Below are 18385 nucleotides of genomic sequence, written 5' to 3'. Positions count from 1 at the left end.
TGATATTATTTGTTCTAAATGACTCTCTATTATTTTAACAATAAACGTTCAATTATCATGTAGTTACTGATGTTCGAACTCAAAGCCTATAAAAATAATTATTCTTTTAAACACTGAAACCGCTTATTGAAGAAGATTATATATTTTCAAATGTATTCAAACTTAATTTTTAAATATTATAGCAATAATCATTATTGAATTGATGAAATTATTTATTTATACTATGTTGATGTTATATTTATAAAATTTAAATTGTTATGTAACGTTGGCGTTGTATAATTATGACAAAATGACCGGTGAGGAATGCCGACGTACGTGAGAGAGAGATGAGAAAAGGGTAGGTAGGTTTGAAGTTCAACTACAAAGCAAGGCCACATCTCCCACCTACCACACCCCATTTCCCCATCTTCATCTTCACGCTCTTCCCCTCACCAACCCCCTCTATTTTATATATAATTTAAAAGGTAGGTTTGAAGTTCAACTACAAAGCAAGGCCACATCTCCCACCTACCCCCCCCATTTCCTCTTCATCTTCACGCTCTTCCCCTCACCAACCCCTCTATTTTATATATAATTAAATTGGGTTTCCTACGTATGACACATCACATTTCATCCGACCGTTACATTTATTTTGAAAGTTTGTTTACATATAAATTATGACAAAAGTATGAAAATAAAATAAATATAAATTATTTTAAAACCCAACTCTAATTCATTAAATCGAAATTTCTAAACCTTATGTCGTAACTAGACGACTTTAGCCTTATTTAGGCTAATGAGATCTATCCTAATGTCAAATAGAGAATCGTTATAACTGATATTTTTAGATTTTATGGCCTAGTGCTATATACGAATTTATAGCCTTCGTACTTAATTTTATTGTAGTTGGTTGATTTTTTATTTATTTATGATAAATCTTAAATTTAATTATAATATTTAATTGTAGAGGAAATGAGATTCTAGAGAGAGAGAAATTAATATTTTAGTGAGTCTAAGACCTAGCTAAGTTATATAAGAGAATAAAGATTAACAGAGTCGATTTGATTTTAAATGAAATTAAACAAATCTAATCATGAGTGTAGTTTTTTATGACACCTATATTTGAGCTTTATAATTTAATTTATAATATCAATTTTAAATTTTAAATATATTTTACAAAATAAAATCTTAAATTATAAACCAAATGATAATAATATGATTGTAATGTTAATTAATCATGTTATTTATTTTAAAAATAAATATGATCAACGAGTATTAATTAATTAACCCTTAAAATTTGATTGATGGAATGATAACTTGGAATTTAGAAGTAAACATAAAGATAAAATAGAGATGAGTATTGAAGTAAGAAAGAAGGGGATAAATTAAAATTTTGGAAGGACTTAATTAGGGAAGTATTTACCAAACAATAACAACATCAAGGACGGCAACAACGAAGTATTTTGGTGTTGTGAAATCCATTGATGAATTTATAATTACTGAAGAAAAGAAAAAGAAGAATTGATTTTCATGGGATTGATCATCTCCCCTGGAAGGGCACCAAGGCGTCATATCCATTGGTACTGCCCAATACCCTCAAAACGAGTGAATTCCTGAACCTCAGCCAACGTTCTGAGCTCTAACCTCCGCCATTGAAGCCTCGAAATCCACGTAGAACATGTACTCGAAATGCTTGGCGGTTCCGACATTGGCGTCGTCACCCAACCGGAATCGGTCGATGCGGTGCGGCCGCGATTCGATTTTCGTCAAACTGATGTTCCTAAACGCAAACCCGATAGCACTTTGAAAAGCACGCTTGTTCCTTTATCGTGAGCGAAAACGATGCTCGTTTTGACGGCCGGTCCGTGCGTGGGATAATTGGATCCCGAGCTAACATAACGAAGCGCGTCACGTTACTTGAATCGTCCTTGGATACCGTCGGCTAGGATTTGGAGTCCGTAAAGATCGGCTGCACGTGCGCTCGCTATGGCAGCTGTGTCACGGAGGTTGTTGGTAGCTATGTATTCCGCGGCTCCGGCAGTGTCATCAACGGCTTCGCGTTGACGTTGAGTCCGAGTTTTGTGAGCGTGTGCTCGCACTGGGAGAGAGCTTGTGGATGAGAAATGACGCGTGAAAGGTACTCCTTCCTCACACCTGGTAGAGCTAATAGACAGTGTGGACTGGGTTTGGACTTCGCCAACGATGTGGAGACGGTGCCGGAGGAGAAGATCATAGTTCCGATGAATAGAACCGCCTAGCGAGTTTTCCACCGGTAGGACAGCTCGATCTGCGATCCAAAGCTCAACGGCTTGGAATGCCACTTCGAACTGGTCACCAAGGGATAGCTTCACAATTAGGATAAGCTTTACCCGCTGCAGCTTCGGATTATGCTCCGGGAATCCTTGGTAAGCCACACGCAGCTGAGATCCGTGCATCGGGGCAGGGAGAGATCGGTGATGAACGGTTTCTGCGCAGGAGGTTGCGGCTTGTTGATTTTGTCGATTGGGACAAGGTTAAGATCATGGAAGTTTGTGGCCGTTGACAGCGGCGGCGATGTGATCGGACTTGGAAGGAGGGTTCGAGTTGTCGCCGGAGCCTTGATTGAGAGAAGACTTTGCTGAAAGAATAGCACAGGAGCTCTGCCAGTCGGCACGGCTGGAACCGACTCCGTTAGGGAATTGAACCGAGTCATAGCGGTAGACGCATCGGATGACGGGCCGAGTCAAGCGGTTGAGCCGCCGAGGGTTTGAAGGGCGAATGATAGAATGAGAATTGAGATTATACGAAGGAGAAATGGCCTGCATATTTGATCTAATTCGTAATGAAAAGGAAGGAATTAAGAATTGTTGTAGTTAAAAGCTTGGTGTTCTGTTGAAGAAGAGAACGTCAAGCTGAGAAAAAAGGAAGGGAGAGAAGGGACTTTATATCAAGGCAAGTACATGTGCTGCATATGGTTCTGTCAGTCTCACACCTACCCCTTTCCGCCCTTCCTTTCCCTTTCTTTATTTATTTATTTTACATTTTCCATTTTTTGAATTTAGTTTATAATGTAAATAATTTCAATTTCAAGCTTACCTAACCTTTTCCTTATCCTATATTTCCATTTTTCCTTTTATGAAAAAAAAATCATTTTTCCGTAAATCTGGGTAGGTTATAACTCTAATTCTTTTATTACCTAAATTTTAATTAATTTCTTTTTTTTGGTTCACTACTAATTAATTAACTAATCAAGATACAAAATTGATATTTCAGTTAATTTAGTATTAGTTAATTAGTTTACTCCATTTTTTAAACATAAAATTGATTAACAGAAATTTTGTTTGTTTAGTTGTTGTGTTCATTCATTTATCGGGTTAAAATTAAAAGAACGAACATGAACATATTCTCGTTCGTGTTTGTTTATAGACTTACTATTAAGTTATTAACAAAAGGATTGTTATTCTCTTTAAATAATAAAATCAAATTAGACTATTTTTATATTAAAAATTATTAATATAACCGACTTCAGTAATAAAAATTAGTTAATTTTCATATTAAATAAAATTGTGTCATAAAAAGTAAATAAACAATCGTGCTATAAAATCAGACAAAAAATAACATTTTAATATTATGTGAAAAGAAAAAAATCAAAACAAGAAATTATTTATTTAAATTTAAATGAAAAAGTAAAAATAAAAGAGATGACAAACTGCCGTCTAAGGCAGCTCTTTACAAAAATCTAAGAATTATTTTAAAGAAAAAGTAAGAAATTTTCTTTGTTTCTCTTCAAAGAATGGAGTTTCTAAGAAATTGTGATCCAAACATTTGTTTAGTTATTAAATTAAGGGTTATATATGTCACATGTATTGCGAGATTCACCCAAAAATAGGCCTACGACTTTGTTGTGACCAAATCATGGTCAATAATGCCCGTCATTGTTATTTTATTAGTAGCACCACCTATCAGACCAAAATGTATACACACAAATATTAACATTAAATTTTTTTTACCACTTTATAACTTTATGAACATATATAATTATAATTATCCATTCATTATATAATTAAAATATCTTTTTTTACCAATTTATAATTTTTATGAACATATATTATAATCATATGATTTTGTGGATGAAATCTTAGTGATTTTTTTTACATATATAATGACTTAAACTCGATTTTACTTAAACGATATAAATTATTTACCAATGAATCACCCATTATTAACTATACAAGCATCTACGGGATCCAGATTTATATTTTTAAATTGCATATAATTTTTATATAATAATTTGAATTAGACGAAAAAGTACTAATATATCTCGATCTGCTGAAAAAAGTTAGTTGGGATCCATATCTGTACGTATGTAAATAAATCAAATTTTATTGATTAAAAGTTTTAAATTATATTCGTATTTACTTATTTATTTATATATATTCATTGATTTAATATTTTTAAATTTTAAATAAATATATTTTTAATTTTAATTAAATTAATCCATGAGTGGAAACTGGGAACACAAGTCAAGTTCGGTGGTCATTATTCATGTTGATGAGAAATATGTGATTCAAATTAAAATAAAATAAAAATAATTATTAAATTACATAATTAAAAATTAAAATAATATAGTAAGCGACATTTGCCTGTTAAAACACATCAATGATGTGTTAGGGTATATATAATACAGGCTAACTTTGATGGGGGCCCAAGTGAAATATGCCCATTTTGGTAAAATGAAAAAAAAATGTAATGATGGGATCAGCACAATATGCAAATTCAAAGAAACTACAATCATTTGTAGGTTGATGCATACTATCAAACATTCATCTAAATCAGATGAATATGCATCCATCGTGATATGCTGTCTTTTGCTAAACCGAGCTCCTGAATTTATGGCTAAGAATTTTTGTTTATGCAACTGCACTAGTTCTTTATGCATGATGGATTAAGTGGGGGCGGTCGGAGCAGTCATTTCCTCTTGAATTTATAAGTTCATCGTCTTTTAAATTTTAAAAATCATACCTTAATATAAAATGTTTCCGTACGTCCTTTTTTTAAGGGAATCGCAACGACTGCAGAACTGCAAGTTTTTTTAAACCTGAAAGCAACAGCCAACAATATTTAACAATGTAGAAAAGCATCGATTTGTAAAATGTTAAAAGAAAGGAAGGCAGGCAGGCATGCATTATTATTGTAGACACCCGTTTTTGTCCGAGTTTATAAATTATTATTATATTATCTATATTATTATTATTGTTAATTTTTTATTTACATTTTGTAGGCTCTATAACTAAGGCCCAATTTACAAGACTCAGTTGGATCTGACCCAAGTCAGCAAAACCGAAGTCAAACTAAGCCGGTTCAAATGACATACCTAACCCGACCCAAATAGTGTTTCTAAACCCTAGCCTAATTTGACCTAACCCTAGGGAGCTGCTGTCGTCACATCACCACCGCTGTTCTGGCTAGGTACTCTCGTCATTCACCAGTCGTCGTTTCAACCACTCAGCATCATCATCTCGTACAAACAGTGAGGAAAAGCAGTCAAAAATCAACAAATCAAAAACCCTTCAATAAAAAATAAATAATCCCGTAAAATCGGGAATGATGTAAGGAAATCATTTCCCCTATCAACTGGCCACCATATCTCACCAAAACCAAACCAAAATGCATATAAACCAACATGCAAGGAGAGAAGGAAAAAGAAAAAGAAAAATTAGAGGCGGTTCGAACCAAAAAGAAAAGAAGAAGAAGGAAAAACTGAACAAAAAAATGAGAGAAAATACAAAAGAAAAAGAAAAGAAAGGAAAGAAATACCTTACTTGGTTCGGAACATGTCGGAAAACCGAAAAGTCGCCAGATTTTGAGTTATTCGAAAGGTAAAACCCTAGATCTAGGAGATATGACTGGGTTTTAGGCAAACCCGACCTCGGTTTCAGGCTTAGGGGAAATAGGCGATTTTTTATTTTTTTGTGAGATTTGTTTTTTACGACCACCGACAACGCCGAACGGCGACGACTGTCTCCCCCCTCCCCGTCGAGGGAAGTAGAGAGAATTTGAATTTTCTCTCTCTCAGCTAGAACCAATGGAAGAAAATGGGAAGGATATGAAAAATAACCTTGTTTTTTTGGCTTTTATAAATATGGCAAAACGACGTTGTTTTGGACTCTCTATTCCCATATTTTCACAATTTTAGGGAAATTATAGTTTTAGTCTCTGTGTTATTGTAATTTGATATGCTGATTTGAAATAAAGTGGGATATTTATGGATTTGAGCCTTGCATGTTTTTATTTTTACGTTTCAGTCATCATACATATGTTTTAATTTTGGTTAAGTATTTGGCCTGATCTATCAATTTGTTTTTTTTATTTTATTTTAGTTCTTTTTGTTTAATATTTGTCCGGTTTCGGTTTATTTATGTTTTCAGTCCCTATATTTTTTGTTATATGTAAATTAATCACTATTTTGGGCTTAAAGATATGGACTATTGCCTGGTTAACTCTCTACTTTTTATTTATGTCGATTTGGTCCTTCTTTGGTTTGTTTATTGTATATTAGTCCTTATAACTTATCATGTGCATTTTGTTGTTGTTGTAAATATCACTATTCACGGGTTGTTGTATATTAATATTTATATGTGTATTTTACGTGTCTGTATGTTTATCTGTTTTGTGTATTTTATTTATGTACATATATATATATATTTATTTTCGTTAAATATCCTTCTTTATTTAATATTTTAATGCCCTGCTCGTTATTTCCAAGATTTCTCTTCGTAGAATGGGGTGAAAAGCACCGCTCGACAGGAATAGTGCGATTCGACAATATTCGAATAAACAGTGAACCTGAGATAAACTTACTCATTTTTTGTGTGCAATTTTGTAATTCAAAATAATTAACCACGTTCGATAAAAATGGATCATATTTTAATTCTAATTCATAAAATCCACTAACGTATAAGCGAATAGGTATCAATTTTGGGCGTTGTGGGAGTGTTCACCCTAACCCAAAGGTCGATGACGACTTCAATTCGAATTAAATTTCAAATTCATCAAAAACCCCAAATTTTAAAAAATTAAGTCATAATTGATTTTTAATTCGAATTTTTCGTTTAAAAATGTTATGACAAGTATTATTATTATTATCATCTTTGTTGCTGGAAGTGCAAAGAGTTTGAGGGTATTCATAGTAGAAAACATTTGCAAAAGGCAGGACCATGCCAATATGAATAATACGTCTTATTTAACGGCATCAATGCCTCTCTTGCTAAATCCCGTTCATGTTGCGACAGATGAGAGTTCTGTTTGCGGATTCCCCCTCGCAATTTGGCGGATAATTATTTGGGTATTTTAAAAAATGTCTTCATGATTGTGATATAAATAAAACTATTAACTCTTGATAATTATTTTTTGTTGAATAATAGCGTTTTGCGTTAGATAAAACCCCGTTGTCAGTAAATTTTAAAATCAAATATAATATGTATGATACAGTTCCCAAATAGCTGGTTTGCCCGAGAGGTTAAGGGGCAGACTTAAGATCTGCTGCACATAAGTGCGCGTGGGTTCGAACCCCACAGCCAGCAATTTTCTCAAATATAATTCTTCTTTTGCTAAATTATGATATTTATAATTTTTATTTCAGTTCTTACAAATTAGCTACTTTGCCCGACGTGTTACTGGACGGACTTTAGATTATTATCGTCTCTGAGTTAGGGTTGTGTTTCTCTCTGTCTCTCTCTCCTTTTTTTTCCTCTTTCAAAATAAGAGTATTATTAAGAATCTTTTCTACCAACATAAGATTGGAATCTTATAAGAAAAAGAAAGTATCAAACATTTCATTTATCAAATCGGTAACAAATCGTTTTTTACAATATTTACAAGGAACTTAGGAAATTCAACTCGAAAAAATAGGAAACATTACATTCAAGGGTCCGTTTAACAAGTTCATGAGTAACCTTATTTATTTCCCTACAAATAAACCGCAATACAACGATTAAACGTATACAATTATCATAAATGTGTTGCATATGTACACCTATTGTAGAGTCACCACCACTCACATCGTTGAACATATTGATAATCATAGTGGAATCAAACTTAATAATAACATCCCGCTATCCTTCCTCTACAGCAAGATTAATAGTCGCAATAAGACCATGTAACTCTGCTAAGTCGGGATCATAAATACCACCAGCTTTGATAGCTAGACCACCAACAATGGACCCTGTAGCTTGTCCATTCGAGTTGTGTTTCTTTGTTTATTATTGTTTGGTCTATTTCTTGTTTTAGTCTTTCTCCTTAAATTGGTTTAATTTTAGTGTTTAGTCCTTCTACTTGTTTATTTCATTTTAAAGACTCGCGTTCCTGTTTCTTAGAGTGTAAAGCTTTGATCAAATAACTCTTGCATTGTCAATGTCAAGTTATATTTCATTTTTGATGTAGGTTCTAATGTTGTATTATTCAGGTCTCATTCAATATAACCTAACTTTGTGATTGAGTACTTATCAAATGATAATTATGATGTTGTATGGTAGGAATATCACTGTCAAGATTATGTGGATTTATTAAATGTAAATCTTGATGTTGTTTGATCCATGTCTCATTGATTTGTATTTGATGTTGTATGATCCGAGTACATATTAAATGATACTTCTCGATGACGTGTCGTCTGAGATATCATTGATGGTATATTCTAATGTGCGTGGTCTAAGATTCATCCTTATTTTTATGATGTTGTGTGAATTGTTATAGTTGCTATGTTTTGTGTTGTGTGAATTAAAAATATGACGCGCTTTTAACATGAGCTTATGCTAGTATATTATATTTATGAATCTTATAAAATATAGTAGGGTAAATATACCTAGCAAATTTGATCCAAACACGATTACCCGAACCGATTTACTCGACCAATACCCGATATTAACCAGCATGATAATCAAATTTGATCTTATACTCGACCCGAACCATACCCGATCCAAAATTTAGCGAAAATGAAATCAACCATAACTGAAATTAACTCGAATCGAAACTGAAATTAACCCGAACCAAAAGCAACCCAAACTGAAAAACCCGAACCGAAAGCAACCCAAACTGAAATTAACCCGAACCAAAAACAACCTGAACCGAAAGAAACTCAACCGAATTTTAACTCGATCCGAAAGTAACCCGAACCGAATTTAACCCGACCCAAAAGCAACCTGAACATATTGAAATTGATAAAAGTTATTAAACAATAAAAGTTATTTTCAATAATAAATTGATTTAAATAAAATTGATAATTTATTAAAAATATTATATTTATAATAAAAATAATATAAAGTTTACTTATGTTACGACTAAAACTTAACAAATAAAGTTATGTATTATTTTTTAAAATTTAATAAAATATTAAATTTGTAATTGGAATTAAATTTTTATTAAAAAATATTTCTTTATCAAATAGTTCTCATTATAAACTTTTCATAGGATATCAATATAAAATTTTGATAACAAATTCTAACACTTATTATAAGATCGTATTTGTGCCAAATTATCGGTTTATCATCTCTAAATGAGATGGTTTAATTCAAATATTGAACGACTGAAAATTGAAATTAAACCTAAGTGATAAAATCAACAAAAGAGACATATTTTTACAAGTATATATCAATTATTCTATATATACTGATTTTGTTAGACTCATAACCAATTCAACCCGAATTGACATGATCTAAAGGTTGACCTAACCGAAAATCAACCGATCTGGTATTAACCTGACCCAAAATCAACTGATCCGGTCTTGACTTGACCCATATTGACCTGATCTGATATTGATTCGAACTAAAAAATAATCGTTCAATAATCACCCAACCAAAAATTGACCAGACCGATACCCGACCCGATCCAATTCACAGTACATCCGAACTAGATTCGAACCAGATTCGATCCGATCTGAGCAAAATTAAACCGAATTTAATAATATTTAGGTGAATATGTAATAGTTATTTTCGTATTAAATAAATTTATAACTTATTGTATATATTATTTTAGAAAATAAAAGATTTTCGGATTTAGTACAATTTCTTAAATTAAATATTTATTTAAATTTCACATTGATATCACTTTGGTGATTGAGCGTGACACTCGTAAACTATTTCATGAATTAAAATACTCATAAAATGCCTTTTTAACAAATAGATAAATTTATAAAACGATTTTGATGATAAAATGAATATTATTATTCTCTTTAAATCCCTAATTATTATGTTTATTGTCAACAATTTCGCTGAAGCTACCGAACTCTATGTAGGTTGGAAGAAAGATTAATTTATTATTCATTTTAAAATACGATTAGTTTGGAAAAACTAAAAGCGTCACATCCCTCTTATTAATATCATTTTACATTTGTTTAATAGCTCTTTACCAAAGAAATTTATGTATGCCGATCGATAAGAGATGTTATGAAAAGATGACCCCGAATTCTTTAAAATGAATTTTGGCAACTTGCATGTTATAGTAATAGCTTCGCTTAGTGCACTACATATAGGATTATAATGTTGTTATGCTCATACTAAAACAACTAACTTTCGTCTTTGAATGTCTATTAAAGCCTGTGGTACCTTTTCCTGTTTCTTGTGCAGATTCAGTTTTCATTTATTTGCGCAAATGAAGGAACATGCCCTAAGGCCAGTCCTTTTCTTGGGGTCCGTACCCCACAAACAATGGCAAACGCCACTTAATCAATTCTAAAAGCCCAGTATAATTTAGAAACCATTTGTTTAATTGTTCAATATTTCTTACGCCAGGTGTCTCCATTCCCAGTTAAAACATTTTGTAAAAGGACAAACTCTTTTTTTCTTTTCATTACATCAAATAAATGTCTGATTAAAAAGCAAATCATAACATAAAACCCACACGCATGTTCCAATTAACAGGCCTGGGTCTATCGCCTCCCTTTTTAAAGCACTCAAGTCCTGGGTTCTTCTTTTGGTCATATCATCAAAGCTTCAACTTTACTCAGATTAATAAATAAAAAAATCAAGGGTATTTACTTATTGACCTAAAAGCCAAAACCCTAACTTGATGGGTGCTTGAAGCATTGATTTCAATGTCACTGCTTAACTGTAACCACATGCTTTAATTAAATTAGTCATAGCATAAGCTGTAGTCAGTTGAGCATTTTAATCTATAAGGTCAATATACTTAATAGATGATCGATACTAATGATAAAAAAAGTATTATTCTTTCTGTAGATCATATATTCGTACCAATATGTTTGTAAGGTGTCGTCTTAATCATAAGGTGTTGGAAGCCGCAACAATGGGTGGGTCTAGAGGCTAAATGTTGCTATTACTTTTGTGGTTCTATCATTCACTATCAATCATTCCACTGCCCATACAATATTATTTTTAGTAAAATATCTTATTTCAATTGTATCCTTTTAAATTTTAAAAGCTATCTTTACATCTGGGTAAATATAATATGAATATTAGTAAATACATTAGAATTTGAATAGGAAGAAATTATGAGATGGATTACTATTTAGTATACTACTAATGGAAAGATAATTTTATAAGCAATATTGATGTAAATGTGTTTAAATATATCAAGAATTTTTATAATTTTATAGATTTATTGTTAATATCTGTAATTTAATTTTATAATATTAAAATTTTATTTTAAAACATTGATATGTTGTCAATTTACTATTAACTGTTGGTTTAACAGCGGTAGAAAATGTTAAAAATAATGTTTAATCTAATTTTTATCATGTTGTCTTTAGTCTTTAAAATAAATAAAATCATTAACTAAATTATCTCTTTTAAAATTATTTAAATTTACAACTTTTTAAAAGTAAAATGAAAGAATTATAGATTCAGAAGACTAAGAGTTTATTTTATAATTGTTAGATCAATAATTGTTATAATAACGTAAGATTTAAGATGAATTAATCAAATTTAAATAAAAAAATAATACAAAATACTTGATTATAAAATGAAAATATAAAAAATGAAAGTTTAAATTGTTATAATACTTTTAACCTATTTAAATCGATAAACACCGCTTTCCAAGGAAATTACAAATTTCCTTTCCATGTTAGTAGCATGCTATCTTTCCACGTCCTCACTGTCCCCTAAACTTTATTAAAGACTTACCAGGTGCTATATTTATCCTTCTACACTTCAGAAACAGTTGTCACTTGATAAGTCAAAGAAGCCAAGTGTAAGGAATTAAAAGCATCCATGATCATCTCCAACTTCTCTTCTGTTTTTTTGAATTCTTTAATATGTATGATGAACTGTCAAAAGAGAGAAACCAAAACAAAGCTTCACCTTCTTTTACCTTGAGTGAGAGATCGATATTTGTTTAATACGCATGCAGATGCACCTGTCTTCATCTTCTTCACAATGAGAGATATTGTTTCTTGTTTCAGTGAAAACGCAGTAAATGTTTCACATTCTTCGTGTTCTAGCAGCTATTCAAGCAATGCTTGCATCTCTCCGAGCCTAGCGCCTTCGGTCCAGAATTCCGTCACCGGCGTTTACAAAGTCATTCTTTCAACCCAGAAGCAGTGTTTGATCAAGGTCACTTGGTGCAAGAACCAACCGGTGGTGGTCAAGGCCTAGCCATAAACTTCGGCGATGACCACCCTTCAACATGTTTCAAACTCAACACCAATTTAAGGTTATTCAGGAAGAAGAAAGGCAGCAAAGTGATCGAATCCGATCATTCGAAGATCCAAGTCTTTTGGGACCTTTCCACCGCTAAGTACGACACCAGACCCGAACCGGTCGACGGGTACTACGTTTTAGTCATGGTTGATTCAGAGATAGGCCTTGTTTTAGGCGGTATGGACGAAGAGGCAGTGACCAAGAAGCTCAAAACACAACCCCAGTTGCTAAAACTACCCTCATTTCCAGCAAGAACATTATTCGGGCAATACACTTTATTCCACCAAGGCTCAATTCTGTGATTCGGGCATTGTACACGATTATAATCAGATGCAGCCGGGAACATGAAGGCCTAAAGCACCCGGTTTTATCGGTTTGTATCGATAAGAAGATGGTGATAGAAGTGAAGAGGCTGCAATGGAATTTTAGAGGAAACCAGACGATATTCGTTGATGGTTGTTAGTTGATCTGATGGGATGCGTACGATTGGTTCTTCAAGCCTGTTTCCGGTTCAGCCGTGTCTTGTTTCGGACAAGAATGGTTTGGATAGCCGGCTTTGGTTTGAGGAGAAGATGGTGAAGAAAGACCAAGACAGACTCGAGTTCTCGTTGTTGATTTGTGCCTGTAAGAACACATAAACAAACTCATCACTTGTTCATGTTAGGTTTCTTGTTTTATTTCAGTTTTTTTGTTGTCCAAATTTGCTTAAATTCTTTGATCATGTGAGAGAAGAAATAACCTGCGCTGCAGAATATTTTTGTTTGTGAGAGTTGCAGGCTGGATTTTCTTTTGTTTCTGTGGTACGAAAAGATTTGGAAAATTAATTACAGAAATGGAGTTGCTAATAATGACATTGTTCCGAGGTTGAAATAATTGAAAAGGTGGTCAATTGTGAATGAAATGACATCTCAAATGGAAGGGCGTCTAATTGGATACATTGGAAGATATGAAGATTTGCAGCTTCTGCTTTAAATGGACAAAATGAAGTGGGGAATCTCCTGCTTGTGTTCAGTAACAATTTGACCCTAGAATATTTTTCATTTAAATATATAAGATTTCATGGTTTATCAGGCATAGAGTATGCATTTGTTACCTTTACAATGAAGATACATAGTGATCATAATTCTAGCTTGCTTTGCTTCTGCCAAGATTACTATGCATTAGGCTATGAAAGCAAGTCAGAGCATGCGCATGGCTGTTTGCACCAGTACATGCTTGACACCTTTCATAGAAAGATAGCAGCCCATGATTTAGGACCAGAGATGAACTGAAGGATGATGGGTACACTCATATCTCTGGAAATTTTTAATTCATATATATTTTGGTATTTTCTATTAATGATATAATTTTGCACCTCCTAAATAAAATCATACCTCGGTTTCCTTAGGACCCTTCTTTATCAAGAAGCATGGTCCACAGGCAAGAAGCAAAAGTTTAACAAGGGCACTTGGGGTTCATGGAGATGCCACGAAAAGTGCAGGCATTAAGTATCCCTATAGTCAGGCTCTTCTTCATTGGACCACCAGGAAACCAATTAGGATTGCGAAGAAATACATTCCCTTGATAAAGAGAAACATTAATCTAAATGAAGACAACTATGAAATCCTCATGAATTTGAACTGTTACTGGACCATCTGAAACAGAGAGTTTGAATTAAGGATACAAGCATGGGGTGGCATGGATATTTTTTATTAACACAGAAATTATACAGATAAATTGTATGGACGTTCAATCTCAAAAGAAGACAAACTAGAATTGAGGTGGCCAACACCATGAATCAATGTCCCAAAGTAAAGACAAACTGCTTTATGGTACATAAAAAGAGTGTTGAAGGGGAGGTTTTCAAACAGCCAATTAATCAACTACATCACTACCATAATACCACTACATCTACAATCATCACTTACAACATCACCATCTGCATCATTCTCTTCCACTATCTTCTAACCATCCTTCTCCTTCTACACACATTTCACCACCCTACCTTTGCCTACCATCACACACTCTTGTCATCTGATAATTACTTGATCAAAAATTAATACTCTCAGACCTCGTCACTATCACACTGCCATCACAAAACAAACTTTATATCTCGTTCACATATACAAGCCAAGTTGATTCCCCGCTTAAATTCAGCCATGCAAATCGAAATTGATGCTCTTGTGCATAATCAAACTTGAAACTTTGTCTATATAATCCCTTTTAAAAACATAGTAGATTGTAAGTGGTTGTTTCAAATAAAACATAACCCATATGGTTCCATTGAAAAATACAAAGCCCATCTTGTTGTTAAAAGGTTTACTCAACGTACTAGACTAGATTATCATAACACTTTTAGTCTTATTACACTACAAAAATTAAGATTTTTAGTGACCATTTAATCATGACAGTAAAGATTTTCGTCACTGAAAGTATGCTATTTATGACGATAATTATTTTTGTCACTTTTGAAATGAGTAATTGTGACTATTTTTATTTTGTCACTCTTTAGATAATAATTGTGACAACTTTGAAGCTCATCACAATTAATTCATCACTAATAGAATGGTCAAATTGACACTAACTTATTTTTCTTGGGAAAAATTGTAATAGTGACAATATATTATTACTATTCATAATTATGATGAAAACATTTTGTCACTAGGCTTAGTTGGTGATTTGTGACAATAATTGTTTTCATCATAGTTGGTGATTTGTGACGAAAATAATTTTTATCACTATTTAAGTGAATAGTTATGTCCTGCTTGTATTTAGTCACTAATAAAATATTTGAATTGACTTTACATTTTTTAAACAAGAAACGATATAATGGTTATAACATATTAAGTGGTCACTATTATTATTCATAATTGTGACAATAACATTTTTTCACTAGTAAGTTTACCTTTTTATAATGGTATACTTTTGACATACTTAAATTACGTCACAAGTATCACTATAAGAGTAAGGTTTTTTACTGACAAATTGATAGTGACTATTAATAATTTTGTCACAAATATTAAACTTTTGGTGACAATATTTGTGCGACACTATTAATAAAAACAAGTGTGATGTATTTTTATTTCGCCACTATTATAATAAAAACTATGATGATTATATTTTTCTCACAATAAGTATATAATTGTGATACAAATTTCACTTTCACAAAAAAATTAACACTATTAGAACACGCAAATTGGTACAATTATTTTTTTGGTGAGAAATGATATGATAGTTATTATATATAAAACGATCATTATTATTTGATATTTATTGTGACAATAAAGTTACTTGTCATTTAAAATTTTATTTTTTGTTGTGGTAAATATTGACATCGATAATAATCAAAATTGTTGTTAAGATAAACTAGTTTGTCAAACAGTAAATTTTTGTTATTAGTCTCATGCTCTAATTTGATTAATTTTAGTTTGTATACATTTTAAAATTTTAAATTTCAATAACCATCCAAATTGTACAATGACTATATGAATAATAAATGACTAGTAAAATTACCTTAACCTTTTAAATATATTGTTTTATATTATTATGAATTTTATTTTTATTAATGAAATAAATGATTGATGATACTATAAACTTTGATATGCCATTTAATATTCAATTATGACTATTTTTTCTTCAAAATAATTGATTAATTTTGATATGTAATTTATGTCTTTACGAAAATATATGTGAATTTTACAAACACCAGTTAATTATTCGTACTTTCTTTTTTAATTTAGGATTTTCAATATAAGGGTTTAATACATTGTCAAAAATATTTATTTTATTTTTTTAAAATATAATTTAAGAACACTTTGTATTATTTTAGATTTAAGTCTTAATATTTATATATTTATATTTTAAAATAAACCTAATTATTTTTATATCTATCTTCCACAAACGTATTTCATATGAGAAATCATAGAAAATTTAATTAAATTATCATAATAATAATTAATATTATACATATTAAAATAAATAAAATTAATTTCAATAATAGTTTAACATAAATATTTTTTTTGTGAACAACATATATTTCTTTCTCAGCACAGTGGTTAGATGTTGCACTCTTTTCCTGAAGTCTCAGGTTTAATCATCTTAAAAGTCATATATTGTATTAATTTATTAGAAAGTAACATGTTCAACCAACAACCAGAAGCTCTAGCGAGATGAGACAGACCCCTTAAGCAAATTGAGTTGAGAGTGTCGCCCATGCTCAATCGATGGCAATAATTGCAATGCAAGTTCTTAAAAAATATTTTATACAACTAAAAATGTAATATCTACTATAATTGTTTTCATAATAATTTTTTTGATTAATTTAGTTTTGTAGTTATGATAAAATATTTGTCACTAATAAGAATGATATTAGTGTCTAAATTTTCGTCGTTGTTATTAACATTTTAGTGTCAAGTAAATTTATCACAATTTCTATTGATAATAGTATCGAAAATTTGGTCACTAAAAAAATACTTAGTGTGAAAATATTGATGGTCACAAAATATATTTTTAGTGTCAAAAACGATCATCACAATTTATATTAATAATTGTGTCGAATAGATGGTTGCAAAAAAACGAACAATTGCGACAAATTTTAGAATAATTGTCATTGATGTAATAGTGACGGGTTATTAGTAACAACTTGAAAATTTATCAATGTATTTTAGTGTCTAAATTTAATGCTTTTAGTGACGGTCCATTTGTATTGTCACTAAAGGTGCTTTTCTTGTAGTGTTGTAAAAACTTCTATTGTTCGCCTTGTTTTAACAATTGTTACGCAAAATAATTGGCCAATTAATCAATTGAATATCAATAATGCTTTTTTACAAGGTTAGGAAGTTTATATGTGACAACCACTTGGAGTTGAAGATACTACATGATGATGGGAAAGATTAGTTCTGAGCAACATTGACACTAGCGAGAGAGACCAGCATATTCTTGTTGTCTTCATTTTGTAGAAAGATCCCATGATCAAGGAGTCTTTCATAAAACTCTTCATAAGTTATAAGTGATTTACTAGATCTAGATCTGATGGTGACATAGATGTGTTTATACTCAGGATTAAGACCTTGTAGGACTCGAACAACAAGACAAATGTTGGAGATTGATTTACATGTAGTGACAAACTCTTCTACAATAGTGAATTTCACGAAGGTAATCAGTAATAAGTCTAACATCTTTAGTAACATGTGTAAGTTTATCTTGAAGACTGAGAGCTTGGCTTAAATTAGCAAAAGTTGTATGTAGTGATTGCCATGCTCTATGTGTAACACCCCAACCCGTATCCGACCCGAATACGAGTTCGAAGTGTCACATTGATTTTTCAAACTATTTCTTTTTCGCATAATAATTAAAAGATTTCAATTTCTCATTTAAATAAAACTGATTAACTTGCATTAATTAAAAACATTTGGATTTACAAAGCCTTTCAGAGCATATTCAATACAAATCACTTGGTACATGCCAACTACGTTCAATATATTGAATACATAATCGTATCCATTTCTTTTCTAATCTGATCTTTAACAAGGAGAAACTAACATGTCTTGCTCCTTATCACGCTATAATCTCCTCGAACCTACGTGTGAAACAATCACACGCTAAGTCGTTGACTTAGTGAGGCATAAAACATATAATAAAACTCTAACTCGTAAACATCATGAACAATTTCTACTAACAGATTATATACAAGCATAACACACACACACACATATATATATATATATATATATATATATATATACAAATTCCTAATATGCACATTACATATATTCATCAAACATAAATACATACATATT

The 18385-nt window shown here is 31.5% G+C and overlaps 1 non-coding gene and 2 pseudogenes across 1 annotated transcript; 2 read left to right on the top strand and 1 right to left on the bottom strand.

Moving 5' to 3' along the window:
• Positions 1-1360: 1360 nt before the first annotated feature.
• On the bottom strand, positions 1361-2869 carry LOC120159909 (annotated as a pseudogene).
• A 4590-nt stretch (positions 2870-7459) lies between these two features.
• On the top strand, positions 7460-7541 carry TRNAL-UAA. The gene has a single exon. It is a non-coding gene; the product is annotated as a tRNA-Leu (tRNA).
• A 4803-nt stretch (positions 7542-12344) lies between these two features.
• Positions 12345-13304, top strand: LOC120159906 (annotated as a pseudogene).
• The last annotated feature ends 5081 nt before the right edge of the window (positions 13305-18385 follow it).

This window comes from Hibiscus syriacus, unplaced genomic scaffold (assembly GCF_006381635.1).
Source record: "Hibiscus syriacus cultivar Baekdansim isolate YM2019G1 unplaced genomic scaffold, ASM638163v2 tig00111387_pilon, whole genome shotgun sequence".
Lineage (NCBI taxonomy): Eukaryota > Viridiplantae > Streptophyta > Magnoliopsida > Malvales > Malvaceae > Hibiscus > Hibiscus syriacus.
This window is presented reverse-complemented; position numbering and strand designations above follow the sequence as displayed.